General features: G+C 38.1%; 1 long non-coding RNA gene across 1 annotated transcript in view; it reads right to left on the bottom strand.

Annotated features, from left to right (window-relative positions):
• LOC104693428 overlaps nt 1-24,155 on the bottom strand; it is a 248,792-nt gene that overhangs the window by 104,132 nt on the left and 120,505 nt on the right. Inside the window, exon 8 of the long non-coding RNA XR_005602585.1 lies at nt 14,333-14,496. This is a non-coding gene — a long non-coding RNA (uncharacterized LOC104693428). The remainder of the gene's footprint in view (nt 1-14,332; nt 14,497-24,155) is intronic.

Genomic DNA, 24,155 nt, shown 5'->3' with positions numbered 1-24,155 from the left:
CAAAGGAATCAAGGATGGATTTAGGCCAGGATAAACTTTCAGAATATCTCATTGTAGATTTTTCTCATTTCAGTATTCATGACTGTATTTGAAAACCACAGATATGCAAAAGAATGACTCTTACTGGTATGAAACAGCATATTCAGGTTCAGTTTTTAACCTAAAGGAGTTCAAATCTATCTAATATGCTGAATGAGTAAACAAGATTTTCAGCAATACAGAAGAAGATATATTATACATTTGAGATTATACACCTCTGGTTGGCAGAAAACAGGCTGATTCCTCAGAGACAGAAAGAAAATGCAAGAAGCTTGAACTCCGCAGCTCAGGAGTTAAACTTCAATTAAATAATGAGGTCCAACAAAGATGATATTAGCTACTAACTCTTGAGACACCTACCACACCAAAACCCATCCTTTGCCAGAGATTCTTGTTGGATTATTGATTCAGTGAGAGTGCAATTTTTAAAGGAAATTAAATCCTGTTGAAGAAGGACAGTTCCAAAACCGGTAGATAAGGATTATTGTAAAGGGAATTGAACATTGGAAAGGGAACATGCATCCACTTTGAAGAGAAGGGATAGCACATAACTGCCTTGAAGACAAAGAAAGAGGTAGGGGAAAAGAAAATATGTTGTTTGATGTTATCTGAGACATAATGAAAGAAGCGTGTTCTCAGCTGTGAGTTTTTAAAAACAAAGAATATAATGGACATGTGTATACACTACTCAAAGGAGAGTGCCTTCTCTCCCTCAACAAAACACTGAGGTCTCCACCCACAGCAGTTTTATTCATCAAGATCATGCTGGCTGACACAAGGATTGTACCAGCTCAAACCCCTTCCCAGCCCTAGGCACGGCCCTGGATAGATTTGCTCTGTTGGTAAGATGAAAGGTGAGGATTTCTCCCACTAACTCTCCAGATGAACTTGCTGGAGGCCTCCTGTGGCAGGAAGTCAATTTATAGACTTCTGACACACAGCAGCTGCTGTCGAAAGCTCCCCACAGCTTTCGAAGCCACACCGACCAGTCTGCTGCCACGGCCTCCCTGCTTCAACAGGATCTTTGAAAACATAAGTTTATCCCAAGGGTTCAGAGATTTTCAGGGTTTTCTATTTTCTACATCAGATTGCTCACATGGAAACTGTCAACACAAACACATCCTCTGCTCTATTAAATATTTAAATACTTGTGCTAAAGGAACAAAGCACAAGTAGTTGAAAGTTTCTGTAAGGCTTGCATAGTTGTCACAAAAGTAATGAGTTTTATACAGATGTTTGAAGCAATTAGCTTCTGAGCAGGTTGATAGCATGCTAGGAAGTTTGATTTGGCCCATTCAGTGGTTGTAAAACCAGCCCACATTGTCTTCTGCTTTGAAATAGACCCATATACAGGTAAAGAATTGCTTGTCATCAGTGTATTTTACTAATAGCCTGCAGTTTGCATTTTTCCTGAGCCCCCACCATCTGGCATTTTCAGCATACACATTTCAGTCCAGTACCACTTGCACTACATTTTCAGTGGTATCCTGCCTGCCACATTATTTCTCTTGGAACACAAGGATGCAACAAACCAAGGAATTCCAAGAGCTATTAATGGCCTTTTTCAGTTCAGCAGAAGTCAGGACGATTTTACCAGTTGGCATTTTTTTATTATTCCTATCTTAAGGAACAGCTGCTTTTCCCACCCTCTGCTGGTATCTTGCCAGGAAAACAAAGCCACATAGTTAAGACAGATTGTCAGTAACAGACCTTAACCTGATAAGGTAATCACCAAATCAAGTCCTAAGAACAATGACAAGTAATAGGGACTGCTTTACCAGGTAAATGAAGAGGAAATCCCCCTGAAATAATATAAACCAAATTTCTGAAACACTGAGAATGACCTATCCTACAGGGCAGAAATTTTCCGTGTAGGCATTCCCCACTAGAGCTGCTATTCGCTGTACCATGTTCAATGTACCAATTAGATGAGAATCTGTTTTCTTTTCTCTGCTTGTGAAGCTGCCTTTCTAAAAGCCAGAATTCTGCTTCAAGTAAAACACTTATTCTGGACAGGCTCTTTGGAAAGAACCTTTTTCACTAAAATGCTCCTGAAGGAGCGGGGAGAACACCTTAGCACAACAGAACACAAAAATTCCTGCAGACTGACCTAAAAGTCTTCTGAAAGCATCTAAGGGTCAGGTGCAGGGGTGGCATGCACTGTTACACTTGACCAGGTAAATGGCCACCCTATATTTACAGCACCCAAAGCTTTCAGAGAAATACCTACGCATTTTGGCAGAGCAATTCACTAAGCAAATGCATGGTGAGAGTAAACTTAAATTTATAGCTGGATACTGCATGTTAGAAACTCCTGATGCTGTAGAGATTCAACCTTTTATCATCCCAGAAAGACAATAAGGTCCTTGAAAATTCTTCCATGATCATCATCTTCACAAATGTGAAAAATCTATGTTATCCACTCAGATTCCATTCTTCTATTTCCCATTGTTTTAAATCAGTTACATCCCTTTCTCCATCACTGCTTTTGTTCCTGTCTTAGTTCACTACATTTAAAAACCAACTCCTACAAAGAATCCAGCTACTTCTTGCCCTGGCTCTAATAATATTCTGCCACTATGAGAAAGCATATCTCTTCACTTGCAACCACTTCAGCCTCTTCACCAATGAAAATAGCTATAGTCAGTCTCTGATACTTTTGGATGAGACTTGGTTGCAGTGCTATTATTGTAATTTATTACATCCCATCCTCCCTAAATACCATTTTCCTTGCTGAAACCAAAGATCTCTTTTTCCTGGCATCTAGCAACCCTGCAGTATCTTTGCTGACATCCTGCCAAGATCTTTGCAGGTTCTCAGCAAATCTGTTAGTCTCTGCTGGGGCCAGCTGCTGTCTACAACCCTCACATATTCTGAGTTTCGTTCGATTAGAAACCCCCCTGAATATATTACATGCTTCTGACCTCAAGGGTAATCAGATGGAAAGACACTTCTGCCGACCACTGCAGAATCCTTAGCTTGCTAGCCCTGAAATTCAATTTGTATAATATCACAATGGGTGAGAAGAGATCAGGTCAGAAGAAGAAAGGAGTTTTCATCCAAGTCTTCCTCCTAAAGATTCAATCTTGGCATCATGTCCAGAGACATTTATCCCACCCTCCCAAAGAAACAGATGAAATCTCAGAAGCTGATGAGATTTGAACTGTTACCAACTTTTAAAAAAAAGCTTCAGAGCTGTCAGCATCCCAGTTCCAACCCTTCACAGACTGCAACATATTCACATGATTCAGCATTATTTCATTACATGTCAAATTTTTTCTATTTCAAGAGGGTTTTTTTGTAAAACTGGAAAGGTTGGATTGGTTGTCCTTTAGTGGCCAGCTAGGCTGCTCTAACTTCTGTGAAATAAGACATCTAACATCGTAAGAGCATGCACTAAACCCCCAGCTGTTTGGTAAGAGAGCACTATTAGGCTGCCCATAGCCATGGGGTGTGCTGTTGACCTACTGAAAGGGGCAAAATCCAGCCCTCGAGCCCCACAGTGTGCGCAGGTACACAATGTGCAGGTGCTATGAAAAGCAGTGGCTCTAGGACTAGATGAAAACTGAGCCGGACTTCAAGGGTCTGTATGGTGGATTGACATGCCAAACCTGGCAGTACAGGTTCTATATAGGAATTAGCCCAAAAGACCTCACTCTCTGCAATAACCATAAATGTAAAAGAATGGAAGTTTTTACAACTTAAATCTTAAAAGATTGATCCCAAATAACTGGGGAGTACTGAGGGAAAAGACACAGCTTCCAATCATAGGCAGACCAAAAAGAAACAAACACCTAGAAAACAAACCCCCAGCACCTAGAAAACAGGTGCTCACCTACTTCTCTAGCCACTGTCAGGGATGCTAACATACCAAAAACATGTCACAGTCCCATGGGCTCAGGTTCAAAGGAACTGCAGGTTTGTAGCTGTTTCTGGGATCCAGTTTTAAGATGGCACACTTGTGACCTTTAAAGTGGTAATTGGCTTCAAGGTAGCATTTGGGTATGCTTTTCAACTCATTCCAGTATAAACCCATGCACTGCAATTTTTCCTTTCCCTGGATTTCAGGGCTGGATCAGACCTTTGTGTGCCATGCTTTCTAGAAACTGGGAGTTGGCAGATCTACCTTACCTTCTTGGCTATTATTGTTTTGTGAGCATTAAAAAATGAAAGAGGCCATGAACACAGCAACTGAAGGAAAAAGCAAAGCAACTGAGCCTTGTGAACATGTTTGTTGCAAGAGATGGTCTTTGGCTGTTCTGGTTTAATGCCTCAGTGTGAGTTGGTGCCACACGACAGCGATGTCAATATCACTACTGACTGTCCTTATGGACTAGCAGTTACTGCACCTTCCTGTCCAGCTTGTCAGCACTTAGAGGAGTACAGGCAGGACCTTCCAGGCACACAGAGTTTTCCTCCAGTTTTGTACAAATGGAGAATTAGCAGGTGAGAACCTCAGAGAAGAACCTCACAAAAATTGCATTCATGTACCCATCTCTAGATCTTTCAGAAACTCATTCCCTTATAGATCTGTAAATATCTTAAACCAAGATGCAGTGTAGTTACTGATGCAAAATGCATCCTTTGCAAGCCTACCAGTAACAATGCACAAGCTTAATGCATGGCATAACAAGCTGCACATCAATATGTGATCAGCATCAGCTTTTGAGCTCTGCCCTGTAAGTGCACCCTGTGGGTGTGATGACATCATTTGTGCTAAATACCAACTGAACTCCAGACCTCCATTCTCAGCTGACCAAACAGCCCCACAACAGATTGTGGGGGTATTAAAGGATAGGCACATGCTCATCCAACTCAAAAACCTTTGCTAACATGACTTCCCCTTCAATCCACATTAGTTCCAGCTAGACAGCATTTGTGTTATGGGAGAAAAACAAGTAGATTAAGGGAAAGAACTGTACCTTTCTTTAGCAATGCCATATTGATATCATGAGGGTCAATGCAAAAGCGCTCTTAATCTGATAAGTCAGGTGCAAGACTCAGTATTACTTCTGCAGAGAAACGCATGTTGTCACTAGAAAATGTTTCAGCTACAATAGTGCCTCTTACCTTCAAGCATTCCACACACAATTGTATTTTCTGATTGTCTAGGAAAAACTGCTTCTTCATGGTGATGATCTATTCCTAAATTAAAAAGCTCTAAGATATCTCTAGAACAAAACAAGTATGCCCAGAGAGTAATGCAAGATCTTAAAGGAATGCTATTGAGCAAGTCTAATAACTGCCTAGAATAAATTTCACTAAATCAACAATTAACCATGAGAGCAGAATCAGAGAATCACAGAATATTCTGAGTTGGAAGGGACCCACAAGGATCATCAGTCCAGCTTTTAAGTGAATGGCCCACAGAGGGATTGAACCTGCGAGCTGGGTATTATTACCACCATGCTTACCTCCTAGACAGATAAATATGAAGCTGGGTGATTTCATTTGAGTCTGACCACACCAGTGGTCACTCACATCCTATTTCATAGGATGCACATGTATGTTCCCACTCAAAATTTGTTTCTATTACCTTTGACAGTATCTTTAGAAAGCAAGATATTGTATAAATTGCTGTACAGTTTGCAGATAGTTCCAATTTTTGGAGTTCAGGACATGTTCATTTACACAAAAGTGTTTAACAGTTCTGGACAGCTTCTTCTGCAGCTCCTAATCCTATATACATCCTTCACCGTGCTGCAAGGTGCACACTCTGCAGCAGGAAGGACATGACTCTTTACAAGGATTATCAACTCATTTGTTGGATTGATGCTTTGAACACTGGCTACTATTTTCTGAATTTTCTTTTATAATGATAGCACTACCCTACTGGCCAGATACAAAGGACAGGCGATTAGAGGTCTTTAAGCAAAAATTTTACACAAGATACATTAAGGAAGTTAATGAAGGCCTGACACTGGGGCAGGGGATAGCATTGGTATTCCATACAAGGGAATCCCTGCTCAGACAAACAACATATTACATATTGGAGATTAACAGCAACATTGCTAAGGAAAATCCTTTTTAAGGGATCAGTCCAGGGAAATTTTTAGATTTTAGTCCAGAGCAAGCATCTTTGATATTAATTGGGATTTTTACATATGCTAGATCCTTTACCTGGGAGAATTTCAAACATCGCAATATTTTTCTCCTCACCTCTTTTATGTATTCCTCTCAAACATTTAAGCACCTTCATTTTGTAAATTTACTCACTGGCAAAGTCCTGGCTTCATTTTTGTTCCTATGAGGTGTGACAGTTTCTTCTGGGCCTGAGTTTTTCCACTTGCTTTAGCAATATTCATAAGCTAAGTTTACATATATGCTTAGATATACCTTGGATTGGTATTTAAGAGAAACAGCTCTTGTGAATTTGCTTGCATATCCAGCACATCCAACTTCTTTCCCTGTGCTGTGATCCACTCAGAATGAAAATGCTCACGTTTCAAATCAATTGTTCCAAAGATTTGTAAGCATATTAGGTGGATGTCAGTCACACTAATTTAAGTCACCCTGCTGTGCAAAAGAAATTGTTCAAAAAAGTCATGCTCCCTCTCAATCACAGTGTACTATAAAGTAATCTGGCATAACCAATTCAGAAAATATCAGACCCATAACTATACAATGTGAAATGTAGTGTTAAGATGATTTTTAATTAGGATTTAAAGCTCATTTTGCAGTTACTCTATGAGACCCATTTTCATCTTTAGCCACCTAGTACTGAAAATTAAAGATTTTCCATATGCACTATTTAATAGGTCAAACACAATGAAATTACAAACATAGATAATAAGGGAGAATCCTTTATTCGGTGAGGAAAAAGAAATCAAATCTAGAAAAGACTACATACAGAGCAGAACTGGTTGGAAAGCTTTCGTTAAAACAGGTGCCTGCCCTGTTCTCCTGCTTGACTTGCTCCCAGCTCCCTCAGAAAATTAGAAAAACACTAGAGAAAAAGCTGTTCATAAAAAGTTACCTGAGGAAAATGATATCATTTGAAATTTTACAAACTATTTTATTTTCCAGTCAAAACTACTTGAAAGGAAATAAAAGATACTACTACTTGTGCTATAAAAATGAAAGTCAAATTGCTCTTAATCAAGTTTCTTGAACCATTTCAAGTCTGTTCTTCTCTACAAGTAGAGTAAGTATGGACAAATAAGACTTTTCATTGAGCAACATTTGAGATGCTGGGTTTTACTGCAACTTAGGATATACCCATATGTCCACTTCTTTGATGAATCATAGTATTAAACTATGTTTTAAATGTGTATTTCCATTAATAAATAATTTCTTAAAAAATGTAGAAAGAGTTGAATGAGTTAAGATGAGATGCATACCAATTACTAATATAATCTGCTTGCACATTTCAGACTCATGTTCAATTTCCTTTTTGATCAGAAGGTTTTCTAACCCTGTACTGACAAACTTCAATAATTTGTCTGGTCACAAGGTAAAATCACACTGAAATGGTGCTTCCTAAAATCTGTAAACACTTCAGGTACATGAAAAGAAATTGAAAATTTTGCTTATTTGAAGATTTTCATTTTTCATTTTAATATAATAATTACAGCAGAATCCAAGTTTTACAATGTAAAAAACAGGAAGTCAAAAAGTGATTGCTGAAGAGTCTGTTGTGACTTGGAATGAAGCAATCATAGGAAATCTCATCTGGGGAAATGTGATAGTTTAGTTCTGTAGAAACAGTTCGAGAAACTCATATGACAAAAATTAGAATATCCACAACAAGGAAACCTCCACCTTCTTTTTTGCCCTTCCCTTCAACTGTACAGTAACGTAAATTCATGGGAAAACCACTATTTTCATTCTTCCCTATTTGGTTCTAAATGATATAAATAGGGTTTTTTCCACCCATTTCCCCATTCCTCAGTTCATTCCATACAACCCTTTCTTGCATCTTGGTATAAAAAGTGGAAATAAGAAAGAGAAAGGAACTAGACAAGAGAAAAAACCCTCTTCTCTGGTGAATGGCCAATGCCTCTTAGTTAGAAAAAGTTTTTAGAAGGGAATAAAGTTTTGTACCCAAAAAACAAAACTTTAGTGGGAAGGAAATCTTGCAGCTATGAAAATAGTTTTGTATCAGTGTCTCAAAACATTTAAAAGTATTTTTCCTACCAAAAAAAAAAAAAACCACACAAAAAAACCCCAAAAAACCAACAACGAAACAAAATCAAAAATAAAAACAAACAAAAAAAACCCAACACAAAACAAAAATACCCCACACCCCACCACCAAAATCCATCAGCTAAACACCAACTTTTCCCTGGCTCTCATAGTTGGGTTTGGCACTTCACGCTCTTCTGGGAAGTGCCAACTGTAGGGATGTCACGTTTGCATCTGCGCCTGCCTTTTCCAACTCCCAGCTGCTTCAGTGAAGAGAACAAAAGCCAATTCCCAAATTCAGCCACTCAACAATCTTAACATCTAAGGATAAAACGCACTCACCTTTTATGAGCTGGCACAGAGCCTGTGCACTATTTAAATTTCACTTTAGTTTGTTAGGATTTTTGCAAGGACTCTTCTGGGTCTTTCCATAGACATGATTTCCCTCTTCCCAAGTGAGCTCCTGTACATAACTCAAGCAACCAACAACTCATGGGAAGATCTCATTTGCTCTGATTATATCAGAACATCACTGACTCTTCTCTCCGAGACCATTCTAGCACTGCAACTTTGGATATAGTTACTAAATATTGAAAACACCTACATCAGCAGACCTTTGTGGCTTTGTGCATTGACTCACATCTTTCTTCTCAATTTTCTTCCCTTTTGCAACTTTAAATGCCTGTGAGGGGAATTTTTGTCAAAGTGTGTCAGTGGCAAAATCAGGGCACCAGCTTGTTAAATAAACAATCAGCCCCCAAGCCGTTCCAGAAAAAGGAAGAGATTTCTCATGCTTACATCTTTTGTGAGCTAAGGTTTATTTAGGTTTCAAATCCCTCAAAGCAAGCATGCAATGTGTAGAGCAGAAGCCCATAAGAGAAACATTTTACCCCTATTGCTAACTGAGAAGGAACAAGGCTTTTAAAAACAGATCAGAATGCCACACTTCATTAAACAACATCAGCCTTTCTTTTAAACTTTCTCTATTTTTCTATTGCATTCATTTGTACCTATTTTTAAAAGGTAGCTTAGCTTCCATATAAACAAGATATTAGGTAACCAATGGCTCTTAATGCTCACACTGTACAAAGAACATCCAACTGGAAGGAAATCCCTCCCTTTTTTATTTTTCTTTTGAGTCTAAGAAGACATGGATATGATTCAAAAATAGTCCGGGCTGTATAGTTAAATGCAACTGGTTTGAAAGAGACAACAAAGAGTTAGAAAAAATTCGTTCTTGTTTGTTAAAACATCCAGGATCTCACACATTCTAAAGGTATTATAGATACATGCAAAGATGTAAAGGATGTTAATTTTCCATATGAATGCAAAGATTTTCAGAAGGATGCAAAGAAACCTGACACCAGAAACCTTTCTTTCAGATTTGGTTAAAGAAAATAACACCTTAATGGAATAGCTGGCTGAAGTTCACAAAGCTTGAGAACAACTCTGGACCTGTTTTCAAACATTCACAGTTTTCCATTGACATTAGAGATGGGTCTGAAGTTTCTTCAAGCTGAAGGATATTCAGACCCAGGATGGAATGATAGGAGGTTCTAGATCTGAATATAAGCTGCATTCAAAAGCACTTGGATCCTGACTGTGTATAAGAGCTCCTTTTCAAATAAATCAAAGATAAGAAAGCCTACTGAACTCAGTCTAGTTAAAATGCACACATGAGGCGAGTGCAACTTAAATACTCTTTGTTTTGTTATTGGAGGAAAATTAGGGTTCCATAGTGAGCCCCAGCAGAATAGCTGCATCTCTTACCATGTTCAGTGGAAGTTAATGGTGACCCATCACAATAGGGGCCCAAGTACATTATCTCATTGTCAGGAGAATAGTTTAATTTTTCTCATTTTGCAGCAAATAAAGCAAATTTCACCTTAGGTGGATTTAGTGTGCTTATAAAGGAGCAGAGAACACAAGTCATTCTACAGGAAAAGAAAGCCACATATATAATTTCATATCTTTTCCTTATTAAAGAATAGCAAGCTTTTCTAAAGGTTTCCTCAGCACCTCTTGTGATCACTACCTCTATACCGCATTATTTTGTGAAAAACAGAAAGAAACTTTATAGAAGGTTCACCACAATTTGTTACTGCTCAACAGGAACATAATCTGGACTTATTGCAGTGCTATAACCCAATTTAATTTCCCTGTCAGACCACCTGATGGATGGGTCTATAGAGTTCTCAAATAGAAGATAAAACTTTCAACCACTGAAGGCAGATAGTACTTTCCCTTTCATTTGCCTTCCAGGGATTCAACCATCACCTCCTCAGCAGGGCTTCACTAATTCAGTTCTCAGTTTTTTTGAAAAATATATTTAAGTTTTTTTCATTTAGAATTAAAACAGAAATAAAATATAAACATTTGCATAGTTGGAAATCTCTGGTCTCTGGAAATTGCAGCCTGAGCACTATGTTATTCCTTCATTTTAACTCCCAGCAATGCTGACCTTAAATACAGCCAAGAGATGAGTATTCAGCCCAGCTGCACTGAGGCTCTGAGTGAGATGTGAGAGCTTGAAAAAGCAATAGACACATGAACTCACTAAGTTTTCCTAATATATTCCCCTTTATAAGAGTGCTAAAAATACTTCAGCTCTCGATGCTGTCTTCATCAAACTCTGAAAAGTATAACCACACCTACACGTGAATGGGAAATCCCCTCTGAAAATGTATTAAGGCATTTTAATAACAATAGGTTTATGATTATTCTCATCTGTGCCAAACATTTGTTTTTCTTAGCTTAAATGAAGGTAATAACGCCCTGAGTAATGACATTATGCTATTATTTAAAAGAGAGTATTTCCAATTTGTGTAGCAAATAATTCAACCTTTTCAATTTATAAAACTGAAATTTTCGATTAGAACTTTTCAAGAAAATTTACAATAGATTGAATAAGTTTTGATGACCAACTTGTTTCAAGGGAAACACAGCTAAAGGCAACAGACTCTAACAGAGCTGGAGGACAGAAATACCTGGATACATACATTTCACACCCAAGGTATCATATGATGGTTATTAGCCACCATTCTAATTCTGTGAATGGTGAGCAGACTTAAGAGTCAAGTATTCTATATGAAAGACAAGAGCAACAACATTCCTGCACGAGTTGTTTTAGGGCCCAGCAACACACAGTCCAGGACATAGAAATTAAACTGACTTTGCCATCAATACACTGATTAGTAAAAACTCTAAGGGACTGCAAACAGGACTAAATGCAGAGATCACCACATGAAGAGCAAAGCAAGCTCATAGACCCTTACCAGCTTCGCACACTGATTTTTAGAAGTCTACCTCAAACCTACATACTGTCCCAAGCTTTCCTCAGTAACAAAAATCAGTAAGTAGTTTTTCTTCTTCATGAAATTAAGTCCTTTTCCCAAGGACCCAGATACCCACTTAAAGGCTGATTTCTGTTTCTCCAGCCTCAGTAGGAGTATGAAACCCAGGATAAAATTGCATATCACGGTGTTCTGCTCCTCTTCCCCTAATCCTCTTCACCACTCCAATAGCGATATTCAAACTAAATGCAGCTCAAATACCAGGGATATTTTTCTAACATTCAAGAAAATGTGAAGCAACTTTGCCTTTGTCAGATCTGCATCTAGTCCTCTAAATCTAACATAACCCAGCTTTACAGGTTATTCTACAGCAATTGGAATTAATTCCTAATGAGTCTGTGCAGTCCAGGTTTTTTCACTGAGGATTAGATCAGACACCACCTTTCCACCCTTTTGGATTTGTTGTTTTAATGAGACATTTGCAAATATCTTTGTGAAAAGTATAAAGCAGGCAATAGCTACTAAAACAGGATCTTTCTCACTATTTCCTCAGCAATCAAGTAACTGCCTTCTGGGAACTTTTGCAGAAACCAAAGTTATAGATACTGCATTCAGAAGTCAAGATTAAAGCTCAAAAGTAATCACACTTGTTAAAGAAATAACATATTTACTCAGAAATCCTCAGCAAATGCACACTTTATGCAGAGAATATCCTGAAAAATGCATAGGAGATGCACTGATTTTCATGCCAAAGACACAACTTCCCAGAAGTGGAGCTTTTGTTATGCAAGTAAATCATATTCAGCCTTTATGGTGACATTTCAGCGTCTCCAACAGTATATCTGAGTGTACGTATAAGGTTTTTGTTACTCTTTTTCCCAAAGAAGAAAGAGTTCAGTGCTTTCCATACACTATTTGCTTCTCTACAGGAAAATTGCCAATACAGAAGCCGGCATATCAACAGCTAGATAATCTTCCAAACTTCTCTTCTTGAGTCAGAAATAACACTGAGAAGATGGCTAAGTCACTGGATTCATTGCATTAGCGATGATGTTGCAAAATTGGAAAAGCCTTAATCAATTTAAGTGACTCAATAGTTTGACCAGCAGTCAAGACTGAAAAGACTATGAAAAGACTAGAGCTGCAGAAAAGATGATAGCATTGATTAGGGTATTAAGAGTCAAGATTTATCTCTCATAACACCCAAGGGCAAAGTTTACTTCAAACAAAAAACAAAGACAGTATGAGATGACTATTTCTCAGTTTTCTAGTGTTGGCTGAATTAGGTGTGTATAACCAGTCTGCCCATAACAGCTCCATTCCCCAAAACCAGGTCTCTTTTAGTCATTTCCAAAATACTCTGTCTTCCACACTTACTGGAGGTTCCCACTCTAGAAACCCAAACTGGCACACAGATCTCTAAAAAGATACTTCTCTAAGGACATCACCTCACAGCAGAAATTACACCTTACTGTTTTCCCTCTTCATTGCATATGTCTTAAACCCAAATCTCTTCAGCATCCCTCATTTCAGAAGATGGGATTAAGTTCAGTACAAAATGCTTGTCCTGAATGAAGCAGGACTACATGGCAGCTTTTCATTCCATGACTGTGCTGTTTCAGAAAGTAAGAACTGCAGAACCACATTAAGGGGTAAAGTAAAATATTTCAATATTTTAGTTCAAACGTTGACAAATACTCACTTTGAAACTATTAGGTACATCTACAATGCTATAAAAACAGTACTTGCTACCAAAAATATTATAAAACTCTATAAATTATTTACAGATTAAAGTTTGCTATCAAATTTTCATAAGCATCTGTGAAATTCTAACACACAAAACTAGAAGTTCTACTTCCACACTTTTATTTCAAAATCCAAGAATTATCATAAAGTTATTAGAGTTTAGATGTAGCAAGTTTGTATTTAGGAAAAATACATCTATTTCAGATTTGAAATGCCTGCAAAAGCAGGTTTCTGATTGTAGATAAGGACTACATTAAGCAGTTCAATATCCATCAATATACACACAATTTATTTTAATCTTTCTCACATAGCAAGTCCTCTCAAAAATTTAGCTGGTTTAACACTTAACATGGTTATTCCACAATCAACACCAAACTCATATTCATGCTTTTGCAAAGTCAACAGCTATTGTAAGAAAAAGTTATGTTACAAATTACTCTAACAGCAGGACTGTACAACAGATGAACACGGGAGTCATTTATAATGCATTTGTTGCTATTAAAAAACAAATAAACATTTATAGTCTGTGCTAATTAACTTTACTGCTGAATTAGTAGTATTCCTCACTTCTTAATTAGAAGAAATACTGCAAGTATGGCATTAAAGTCAAACCCTTCAGTGCAGTAAAGGCTGACATATTTTAAAACCTCTCTCATCCTTAAAACATATGGAGCTTTTGGAGCTACATGTACTAGGTTCAGTACTGACACCCTCCACTGTGCATAAACACATCATGGAGCAGTTTAAGGAGGAAATGTTAGAAATAAGTTACCATAGTTTGAGCACAAAATCTAAGTACAGCCATTAGCAGACCTGCCTCACCCATAATCGCAAATTCCTCCTGGTGCAAGTCTAGGAAATCAGTATACCTAAATACCAGGGCACACTGTCCTAGCACATCTGTCCATGGAAGTGGAAATTCAGCTTGGCTATGACTATCATCTCCATCAGCTGTCACAAAGTACGCAAAGTATTTACATCGTGCATCAATAAACATTTCACTGTTTTGTGGATCTTTTACTTTGTCTTGCTGCTGCCAACCCCAGTAGTACTTTGTGGCAAACCTAAACACACATCCAGTTTGTTCTCATGAGAAAAAAACCAACAAAGCAACAAGTATATCATGTTACCTTTACTGAAGTCAACAGTCATGTCAGAATCAAGCCTGTGTGAAAGCAGAAAAGTATCCAACAACAGAATCTCTGAAAGACCCATTAGGATCATTCTTTTTCCTCATCTTAGTATATAGAAAATTCTCAAAGGTCTGGGCTGTGCTCAACATGTAGCAAAGGACCTGTCAAAAGGAAGAGAACAACATGGTGAATGAACTGTTCAGCATGTCCGTTAGAGGAAGGGTTCCTCAGCTCTCATGAATGCCAACTAAGTCAGTAGGCAAGATAAAGAATAAATTCTGCTTTGCTCATCTCTAGACATAATTATTATCTTCATCTCTTGACATAAGAGGTCATAGTTATTCATTAAAACTGTTATTTATCTCAATTATATAGCAGTAAGAATTTCTTATAATGCCTCATTAAATGTCTGCACATCTTGGGCAATACTCAAGGTTTGACCTAAAAGTTAATCTAAAATATCAACCAAAACAGTGTCTACTACAGCCATGAAATGTTGGCTGATAATTTTATCTTTCAGGAATCTGATGTTTAGGTCCCTGTACCATCTTATATTTGGTTTTAATTTTGTGATTTAAAGAGATCCAGTAGACCTCCTCCATGGTAACTATATTTCTGCTGTGCTAAAAGGCAGAACGAGATTCTACCATAGACAAACACAAATGCCAGTGCTTACTGTGTCATAAAAACATTCCAGGACTGGATACCAGGCATTTTCTTTAATTTAATTAAAGCAATACAATTTTTCTCATTCACAAGCAATCTGATTTTTTTCAGCCTACCTACTAATATATTTTTCAAACTCTATCAGTGCCACTAAATATTTTCAAGCTTTTTTTTTTTTTTTTGTCAGATGAGGAAAATCAATTACTACCAGCTTGCCAAGCACATGATTCTGTAAGTACCATTTCATGAGCACTGAAGAAAGACCATGAGGTTCAGAACGTTGGAGCTAACTTCTTGCTTGCTCTTTTCTGCATCTTCACTTTCATGCCTCAGAGAAGGATGTTGTATTAGAGCTCTAACATTAAAGTTTGCTCCATTCATTTTGGATATAATGGTTCTAGGAAGTACACCATAAGTTTGGAGGGCTTAAGTGAGACCTCAGGCCTTGAACTAACCATAAACACAGCGATCTAGTGCTTCAGAACTGCATCTGTACAAATATTGCAAAAGTCCTTGTAAGTGTTGATAGAAATAGAAAAGTTTGCTTCTGAATCAGGCAAAAGATGTTGCCAAGAAAAATACATGGCATTGAATATATACAAATGTGAGTGCATATAAGCATATTTTTATATGACCATCTTCAAAAGCTTAGAAAGTGTTTCTCATATTAAGTTTTCTAGTGGTTTGACTGCAACATATCCACCTCATATTACAAAAGGACACACCATTGCACTACTGCCACATTAGACAGCACAATGGCTCGGAGAAGTAAACTGAGCAATTCACCCTGAGCTTGTTTATGAACTAACCATGGTTATAAGTCCATGCAACTAATCTAGTATTTGTTGCATTACTACTGACTTGCTCAAGGGTGAGTAACTCTAGAGTCCTGTCCACGTGCCTGGAAGATTGACACACACAAATAATGCCATGGACCACATGACAAAGTGAATTCAGAATTCCTTGTAGTGTTCAGCATCACAGTTCTACAGATGTTGACCCTGAGTAGCTGCAAAGAAGCTGATCAACCCTTTAATTATGGTTAACAAACCAGAGGCAGATGGGTGACCGTACAAGTGATATAAACATTCAAAATGCCCAGACACACAGAGCTGGTACCATTTGTTCCTTCCAGGAGATGGTAATCAATGCAAATCTATGCATTAGTTATGAGGTGTTTTAATTCCAATAATAAATATTTTGTGATTGATGAATTTTTCCCAGCTGTTGTCTATGTAGCTCTTTAATTAGAGCATGCTGGCAGAGGCTGTTAATTCTTCATTGAGTTGCCAGCTCCATGGCATTCCACTTTCTGCAAGGCAGGGTGACAGTTGTTAGAGGGACTTGGGCAGCTGGTCAGGGGACCTGACATTTGGCAAAGGATCAACGCATTAGATGACAAACCAAATTCCATCAGCTTCCTAAAAATACTAGCAGGCTGACAAACAAAGTGCCTTAATTGCTGGTGCTACTGTCTTTGACAGACATTGGCTCTAAAAGCACAGGAATGTTACTGTTGTTCCCAGAGAAGAGGGGTGCCAGCCAACCATAAGTACCAGGAAGGAAACAAAATCAGCTGCCTTTGAAAAAAACTAAACCTGCCAAGAGCTCTGGCATTTGCTTTAAGTATTTGACCTCCTGAATCCATATGATTCCCTTGCTGGAATACTCCATCAGGGGAAGGGAATCCCTGGCTTAGGTATCATGTGACATATGCCTAACCAGGGCTTTAGAGGTGGAGATTCCCAAATGGGTACACAAAACAGGGGGAGCCTACACTACTCCCTCACTGAAGCCTTTAAGGCCTGACTCAAAGAATGACATTCAGAGGCCAGCAGGATGCTTATTTTCATCCACACTGTGCATCACAAGTGGCAACAGAACTGCCAGTTGTGAACACAGCTCCTGCACCACACATCTGTCCATTAAAAGCTGAGATTTCCAAACTTACTGCACCCATGCCAATAGTTTTTAGATGCTGTCAAGCTCAGTAATATATTCACACTGGTCACCAACAGATGAAAGCAACTTACTAACGATTCCCTGAGACAACTGGATATTTAGGATACTGACCTAAAACAGAGTTTGAAAGTTTCCTATTCTTAACCTTGGTTTTGTTTCATAGGGGCTGTTGCAGATTAGATTATTTACAGTACCAAGAAGTTCAGAATTCAGTCATTAAACGGGGTCCCTGGAATCAGTCAAAATTCATGTCACAAGCAAGTAAAACCCTTATTGTATTCCAGCTGCAGGGAAAAGTTACCTTCCCAGCAGCATAATCTTTGATACTGAATGACAAGTTGTACTGAATGTACAAATTCATCTATGTGCAATTGCATTCGTGTTGAAAAGTTTATGAAAAATTAAATTATATCTGTTTAATAATAATTCATTTATTATTTTTAACTTCTGGGTATTTAAATCTCAATTTGACACTAGAAGTTTTTGATCTCAACTAACAAACTCAATCTCAATGGCAAAACTCATCCACCAAAGAGCTTCTTCCATTAGAAAAAAAATTCTTATTCCCTTTTTCATCAGTAAACTTTTCAACTCAATTAAAAATGTTCATGATTTATTGCTTAATTATGTCATGCCAATATACAGAAAAAATACCTGTTCAAAAGGTGACTGTTTCAGCACAAGAGATTTAAACCTAATACCAGAACTACCCTCATGGGTGATGGTTCTTTGCATGTGGTAAATGCTTCTACATAATGAATTAAATGAAATACTAGTCTCACCAAATCCTTACCCACCCAAGGTAACTCAGACTTTTTTCCAAGGTAGTGCCATAGTCCCCTTATTTTAAAAGAAAGTAACAAATGAATGCAAATTATATGGTTGTGAGAAGAGGCTTAGAGTCTCTCTCTTCCTCCTTGCCCCACATCCCTAAATCTAAAAACAAGGCAAAGTTTTAACATTCGAGATTATTTTAAAGAAGGTGTTATATCAAAAGTTCTTTTTGTTGCTTAGTGGCTCAGCAGCCTAAAGGCAGCTAAAACAACATTGCTCACTACTTAGTTTCCTATTTATTTCTAACAGAGTTGCAAAAGACAAAATTCATATGATAGGAAGAAAAGTCACGAAAGAGGCTGGCAAAACCTGCAAAAACCAGCAGTGCCAAGTCTTACACCATCCTATTCAGCAGCTCTGCTGGATGGCTTTGCTTGCAGCAATTCAAATTTTTCAAGCAGTGACATGGACCTTACCCTATAATTTGTCATAATACTTTTCTAAACAACAAATGATCCACTTCACAAGGTTTGGAGAGCTTTCCCTGCAGCTCTGTTACCTGGTGAACCCTTCACTGAACTTACCAGAAAGTTGAGAAGACAGACAAGACAATTTTATAACCAAAGAAGACATGGCAAAGCTCTCCCTGGTTTCAACAATAGTAGAATTCTCACACAAAGCCATTTAGCATTTCATACCTGAGTATGAGTTGTACATGAAAGCAGAGCCTGACCATATAAACAGTTATTCCAGAAGTTTAATGTCTGCTTGCTATACTTTGTCTGCATACTTCATGTTTTTATTTATCTCAACAGCTGAGAAAAAAAGGAAAATACGAGGAGAGAACAGAGCTGGAAGGAAAAAAAATAAAGAATAAAACCCCACAGAAGGGAAATGAAGGGGCCCCATTTACTTGCTGTCCGTTGATCCCCAAGAGGCAGCAGAAACCAGTTTCCTGGGCACTAATATAATAATATAAAGCATAACAAAGGAAACCTGTGAGTTGTGTTGCATGTGCTTCACAGTTTTTCAATTAAGATCAGAGGCTACTTAGAGTTCATTTTCCTGACTCCCGTGTTGTCCTACATATCAGTATCTTCAGAATATAATCAGTTGTACTTAATTGTTTTGCACTTTCTCCTATATAAACTAAGAGGTTATACAATCCTGATTTTCTGAAATTACTTAGTAGATGTTATGCCATACTTAAATTGAGCCTTAATACCAAAGAAATCATCACTTAAGAACATGAAACTAAAAATCTATACTAGATAAGCAATTCCAAACATCAGAACACTTCATACTACCTCTGCAGCTCTTCACTGCCTCCATAAACACAGGTTTTGAAACTCCCACTGTAAGTCATAGGGTGATGATTATTCAGTAGATTTTGAAACAAGATCTCCCATGTCCTCTCACCTTTTAAGTCTACCTGCCTTTTAAGTCTCATCACCTCTCCAGAAACAATTGTTTTTATCAGAACTCCAAATTTTCTGCATAAACTGCTAAGTGGGTGAATGTAAAGTTTTTCTAGTAATCACTGATGTATGAGTGTCTTGATGTTCTATTTTTCCAGTTAAAGCAGCGTGTAGCGTTTTCAATAGTGCCAGCTCTCAAACAAGCCCCACTCCCCAGAGATCGAGTTACTGCTGTATGCCACCAGCCCCAGGACAGCCTGGGGACCAGCACCTGCCCACATCCCCTTCTTATTCCACAGGCCATCGCCCCTCACCTTGCCTGGGCTGGAGCTTTGAGCAGCAGAGACATCAGTTTTCCCCAGGATAGGATTTCTCATGCCACTTAGGATCATTTTGTCACCCTGCTCAATAGCATAAGCCAGAATCGTGTTACTTGCCACATATTGATCAAATTGTACATCATTCCTCATATCTCCTTATTTCATACCCTCACTACTCACCTAAGACAAAGCTCATGCTGATGAAAAAAACAGAAGGACAAAAAACCAAGTATGCTACCTAACACTACATCTAACAGAATGGTTAGGTCTTGTAATCAGCTTCACAAATAAGGAGAGGGATAACGCATGCAGAAGTCACTCTTGGGTTTTCTGTGTCTATCAAGAAATAAAATCAAGGTCCCAATATTTTAATTTTTAATGCAGTCAGGGCTTTCCCTACCCAGTAGCTTTGTCTCCATTGAAATGTGAAATTTCTCCTCACAAAGCACAGGATTAGAGCACTGCATAAAATTTGCAGAGAACTTCAGGGGAAAAAAAAACCAAAACAGAACAAGAACAAAAAAAGCAAACCAACAGAAAAAGCCACTGTTCTTGCACTTCTCCTGTAACACACCAGGGACTGAAGGCAGAATTTTAGCAAGTCTTTGCACAGTAGCCATTGAAAAGCAGAGCTGAAGCCAGCTTTGGTGCTCTGACCTGGCCTTTTTCTTTTTCCTCCTCATTTCTAGCAGAACTATCCAGCTTTTGCTGTTTCCCAACACAATCCAGCATATTTTTTAGGCAGGCTCACATGATAGAAGATGTTCATCCATCTCAGAGTCCAGACAGCCAGGTTTTCAGAGGAAGTCCCATGGGACTATCAGGACAGCTGTTCCCTCAAGAAGTACCCTTCTGTTTTCAGTTTCCTTCCCTCTTTCAGAGTCAGACAGGAAATATCTAATAACAATCCCAAATTCTGAAGTCCCAAAGGAATGTAAAACAGCCTCTAAGGCACATTTATTAAGAATCAGAGCTAAACACCCACAGATCCAGAAACACCCTAATAACATTTGTGAGAAAATGAATTTCAGACTTAAACACAGGGTTTTTTGTACTAGCACAAGATTAAGGAAAAAACTTTAATAAAAGCAATTACTTTTCAAATACCAAACAACAAAAATTCAGGCCAAAAACAAAGCACGAGTTCATCCATTGGGATTTAAGCACACCAAGACACCATGCGGAATCACAATTCATATTTTTAACACCTTGAGATTTACTCTAATCTTCAATTTTGGACAGAAAGGGTGAGAGAAATTCTTTTCAGTCGTACTTGTGAAAGACTCCACAGATTTCAAGTGACTTCCGCATGCACAACGCAGCCCTTTCTCCACTGAGCCAAGAACCTGCTCCAGTTTCTATGGTAGGTATCACTCCCTTACCTAGCATGGAACTTTGGTGCTCTGACAAGCAGTGCTTAACACAGACTGGATAACCACTTTGGCCCTAGATGCCTTCTTATATTCTCAAAGTTTGGACGAGCCCTTTCTTCCCATGGACATTACTTAAAATTGCTGAGCTTTGTGACAAAATCACCAGTAAACATGTGTAAAGAAAGGCAACAGCAAAGAGACTGTCAGCCTATAAACCTCAATTCCTTTTGGTTCAATGGAGTTGCTTCATCCTTAAAACAGTGCAAGTGAAAACTGAATTTACTGCTCTAAAATTATCATTAAGTGGCCATTCCTATTATTCTCTATTTTCTTCAGAATAAAGCAGTATTATTATTTTGCATTGTTTCAATACACAAGTGTTCTTTCTATAGCCAAAATATTTTTTATCTGAGAAACCATTATTATAATTTTTGCTTAATTGAGTTTTTCAATCTCTAGCTTCTAACATTATCTAAAGTTACCTAAAAAACAAAAAGCTATTGGATTTTCCTGGTGGAATACAGAAACATTCTACTGAAAAAATGATGACAGCATTTAAAGATGTCATAGTAAAAAGGAAAAAAGGAACATAGAAACAAGTCAGCAAGAAAGAAAAAAGCAACAGTTATGTCTCACAATTCTCTATTATAATAGAACCTCAGTTCTAACCCCTAACAAGTGGGGATTACATGCTGCACAAACTGGCAAAGTGACACCCAAACATTCCCCATGTAACAGAAAAACATTAATATACTGGCTTTCATGCACATAATATCAAAGACTTCAAAAAAAAAGTTGGTATTCTGCTGGAAGGAAGTGATAACTCAAAAGATACAAATAAAAAATTATTTTATTTAATATAAAGAGTTTATGTAGGTTTATTAATAAAGAAAGGAGAAATAAGCAATCAGAGCAATTTATACAAACACCTATGCTCACATGCATGTATACAGCCTTCTTTTAATACCTTTTTTTTTTTTCATCACTTCCCCCCCACCAGCCCCTCCTTGTTATATGTGGTCTGAACTGTATACTTTCACCCTTGCCATGTAAGATACCAAGGCCACAAGCCAAATTCCACTCTCCGTTACAAAGATTCAACCTTTAAGGTCAGGAGATTCGTACCAGTGTAAACCAATACTAGATTTTGGCTGCCCTTATAGACCTGATTTTGGCAGGTGGACAGAACATGATTGGAAAGTTGTATTTATTTACCTCAGGAAACTGGAATTCACATCCGTCTTAAAAGAGATTTGAAAGAAGTTTTATGGCCCAAAAAGATAATCTCTAACAGAATTCCCCACAGCATAGAGTCACTATAAAGGAAAGTTGTTGCACAATTCATTTTTATGCCCTTAACTCTTGTTTAGAAGAGGTCCAGAAACAAACAAGCAGGATACTGCAAAGCAGAGGCAAGGTGTAATTGTAGCGAAGGCACAGGGGTAGGACTTGGAGCCAGCACTTCTTATTGTCAGCCTGGCTGCTTGTGAAGGGTTGCTATTCCCCTGTGGCTTCTGAGCACTGAATTACAGACACAATGGCAGGGAAAGGGAAGGGAGGTAAAAATAAAGTGCCCTTTGAGAATTTTTAATAAGCCTAACAAAGAAATCATGCAACTTGGGAAGATGTAAATCACTTCTGAGCTGAAAAGCTTGTTATTTATGCAATATAGACAGCTCTTTCAAAATTGCCATGGAAGTCATTAGGAATACAGTTTTTAATTCAGCAACAAATGCAATATATGATGTATATAAATAAAACGTATAAAATTGGAGTGAAGACAGATTTTCAATGTCAACACACCATTAAATTGCAAGTAACAGTCAAGCTCTATATTATCATTAGAAGGTGGGCTGCTTCTTCAAATTAATACTCCTGGGAAAGGAAATAACACATATTCAAAAAGAAGCTGCTGGCCAGTGCACCCTAACGGGCTTAAGATCAACCAAGGGAGGATCACTGCATTGAGGCAGAGTTACAGCAGAAACATAACATTACTTCACCAAAATTTAACACTTGGTAGCCCTACAAAAAATGGATATACGAGGCAGAAGAAGAAATAAGCCTGTATTTTAGGGAACAAGCAGCAGAGCAGAGAACAAGACCTGCAGGACAGCAACACTGTAAATGTGGCTAAGAGGAATGTGTGGAATTAACATGAGCAATTCAAAGCTTTGCTTTAAGATGCAATTGGCAGATATGCCATCCATGCCTACAGAAGTTCAGTGTTCGGACTCATTTAAATAAAGAGCTAATTAGTAGTACTGGGATGGTGACTGTCATCCACTAAGAGAAGCATTGAGATTCAACGTCTAAGTCAAAAGATTCATGTGGATTATGCAGATTCAATTCTATTGAGAAGGATGGTGCGAAGTTATTTAAAGGAATTTCTGTAAGACACCTCCTTCACACCGTGGATAAGTTCTGGACGCAGATTTGCTTGGCAAGGTTTTGCACCAAGTCAGAGTCATTTAGTTTCTCAGCATCAGGGAACCTTGGTGCACTAAGAGCTGTTTCAACAAGTGATCACAATGGAGCTTTTGAGTTTACTTCCATAACATTTAGGAAGCTCCTATAGCTTCAAGCCACGCAGCTTACTAGACCCAGGCAAACAAGAACACTTGACAGCAGAGCCAAGCCAAAGAGCTTAGCTGGAATCAACAAGCTATTAGAGCTGACTATACACATTTGAAAAAAATATTACATAAAGTGATATGTATCTAAGGTCACTGTGGGAGCCAGGAAGCAGTGCCAAGACATTTTTGCAGGCTTTTCCCTTCCTTGGCTTGTCCTCATTCATGGACAGAGAGCCCAGCCCAAGCCAGGGCTCCATGGAAGCTTGTGCTGGCTTTACCCACCTCTGACGACTGTCAGGTCATGTTGCAGAGTCTCTTATATTTAGATGAACAGGTGGGCAGCCCCATATCCAATTTAATCAAGTTAACACTTTATATTTCTTCATGGTTTCCATACTCTAATTAGCTCACTGTTGCAAACTAGAGGATGGGCTCCTCCAGCCTGTTAGAATTGCAAATGCTATTTCTCTACAAACATTAATATTTTTCTTCTCTTTACAGGGAGAAGTGTCAATGCACAAACTTGAAAGCCCATGACTTTTGTAACATCCCACATGAAGATTTAACAGTGAAAAATGTCCCAAACTCATATTAAAATTGACCTTTGTATGACAGAGGAGATGAAAGTTTAGCATTACTTTTATAGAGAGAGCTTATGTGTTAATATCATACTAAACAGTGGCATTTTCCCACTTCCTACTGGGAATTTTATGGGATTACAAATAGCTCAC

The sequence above is a fragment of the Corvus cornix genome, chromosome 9 (assembly GCF_000738735.6).
Source record: "Corvus cornix cornix isolate S_Up_H32 chromosome 9, ASM73873v5, whole genome shotgun sequence".
In the NCBI taxonomy this organism is placed as follows: Eukaryota; Metazoa; Chordata; class Aves; order Passeriformes; family Corvidae; genus Corvus; species Corvus cornix.
The sequence above is the reverse complement of the archived record's forward strand: the minus strand, read 5'-3'. Positions and strand labels throughout refer to the sequence as shown.